Genomic DNA, 2,716 nt, shown 5'->3' with positions numbered 1-2,716 from the left:
AGACACTGCTACTATGGTAGTAGGTACTACTGTTGACGCGGTAGTACTCTACTGCTGTAGCAGCAGTGCTGCTGCAATGCCGCATGAAGCAGACAGGCCATCGGGCCTTTATGAACGCTTAAAGTTATGAAGCGTTGGTTTTTTTTTAAAATTAAATTATTTTTTTTTATTAAATTTTATTTTAATATAATATGCTAGGTGATATATATATATATATTGATATAGTTGTAAATTAATATTATTTGATATAAGTTTTATTGTTAATAATTAATAAGTTTTATTTTATAATATACATATTTATTAAAATCAATGCCTGTTAGTCAATAGGTATATATTTATACATATATATTAAACGGTGATAATCAATGTTAGTACTATCTCAAAGAAAGATTTAAATTACTATTATAGTAAATCTTATTAATATGTTTTGTATGGTTAACTATTTGTTAATCGACCTTTAATTGGTTTCATATGACCTATTCATTAATCTAATTAAATTAGATTTAATTACGATTGGTTAATGGTTGAAGGAGAATAATTAATCAAATTATTAGTCAACGTTCATAGGTGGAATATTTAAAGTAATGATGTATCTATTATAGTCGATTTATTAATAAGATTTTTAATATAACTCATTATTATTAGCAAATTATTAAATTTTAAGTTAAATATTTTTGGATTTGGAGTATAGTTGATTTTTAATTTACGAAAATTATTAATCAACTGATATTCATTGAGTTGTTAAAATAGCTATGATATTAATAATTAAGTTATGTGATACAGTCTTAATAGAAAGAATTGTTGGTAATACAGATTTGTTAAGGAAATATTAGTATTCATTGAAAAGAATGAAGAATGTGGTCATTATAGATTCATTAGTAAGTTTCCCAAATATAACCTATTATTAAATATTAACAAGTCATTATTGAACTATTAATATGAATATTAGAGAATTGGATCACAGTTGACTTTTAAATTATAAAACTATTGTTAGTTATTAATCAACTGATATTCATTGGGTCATTAATATGGATATGTAGTCATTAATTAAATTAATTAATTAGAGTTAATTAAATTTAATTAATAATTAAGTTCTGAGCTTTAATTGATTTGCTAATATCGATTCTTTTAAGGAGGTTGTAAAGTATTTACATTGAAGTTGATAAGTCTTACTCTAATGACTTGAATAATGACCTTAGATATTTTAATGGTTGTTAGTGATGATTTAATTATTATAACAATTAAATTAAGAGACTTAAGATTTAGTGATATTTAATTGAGTTTTAATTAAGTACCATTAGAATGATGAAGAGTCATGGATTGTGTACCTATGTACATTATTAATTAATTTAATGATTTAATTAAGATTAATTAATAAATCATGGCGTTTAAAGTAAGTTTTAAGACCAGTCAATTTTGGTTATGTTAAGGAAGAGTTGTTCAGATAGTAACATTGATCTTAGCAAAATAAGGCGAATGATTTGATTAAGTGTCAATAAAGATTAGTTTAATGATTTAATAAGTAAACATGTATCCCTTAGTTATTCTTAGAATATTATGTTTAAATCGAGGGGACAAACGGGTTGACCTGTAGGATAAATGATAAATCTTTTACACTTGAGATATACCTAAAACCAAAACTAAAACCTTATACTTAGCATCACCATATGATGTCTAAAGCAAATCAAGACATGAGTTTCTATCTTGTTCTCTATGCTATCTGTGTTTGGGCTTGGGTGGTCCTAGAGCATTGCCTAGTTAGGATGTCTACCAGAGGCTTGGGAGTTATGCGAATGTGATGACATGTTGATGTTATTTGGTCTCAATCTTTTTAAAACCCAACCATGGTAATGTGATGGTATGCTCTATGAGATGTTTGTATTTACTGATTGTTATTACTCATTAGTCTTCTTGAATGAAGCTGAGTTTTATGTATCTCAGACACTTGAGTTAACCATTTTTGAGTCATCGATCAGTTATCCTTGGGTTACTTTCCAGTCACCATGATGGGACTGAAGTGTTGATTTATTTCCTGATGTTGTCATGTTTTGACATGTTTTGACTCGACCATTTTGGAGTCTTCGATCAGTATTACTTTGAGATACTTTTTGGTTGCTTGTTGAGAACCAATGGATATTGTGATTATCAATGATGCCTTTAGTTGCCAATAGAGAACTATTGTGGTCATGATTATTTATGGATGCTTTTCATTTGCTCATGGAGATTTGATGCTCTTTTGTGGATTATTTTTGGTATTTTTCCAGTCACTTGTATGGGACTGAGGTGATTTTGTGATTTATGATTCCATGAGCCTAGGGTAGATTATCTACTTGTAATGTCGGGAAGTGGCTTGCAATGGATGTCGCGGCCCTAAGAGGCTGCCAGGGTAACTCATTGTAAGTTTTATTAATAAGTGAAAACATTTACACTAAATGGGGATTAAATGAACCTAATAAGATAATTGTTTGATCTTGCCTATGCCTCGAGTGCTAGTACAAAATAGGATGGGAGTAGAGAGAATGCTTGGTTGTGACCTTGCATTCCACAGTATGCCTCATCTGTATGAGAGGATACTAGTGGTGGCACATGGATCACTAGGGGGCCAGGGTCTATTGAGAGACTACTAGGGTAACTCTAGCATGATCAGTGCAATGACACTTTCTCGCTTGCATAGTAGGTTTCCCACATGTCTTTGTTGTGCCTCTGGGATTAGATG

This window comes from Cupressus sempervirens, chromosome 3, assembly GCF_028749045.1.
Source record: "Cupressus sempervirens isolate cs-2001-9-10 chromosome 3, ASM2874904v1, whole genome shotgun sequence".
Lineage (NCBI taxonomy): Eukaryota > Viridiplantae > Streptophyta > Pinopsida > Cupressales > Cupressaceae > Cupressus > Cupressus sempervirens.
This window is presented reverse-complemented; position numbering follows the sequence as displayed.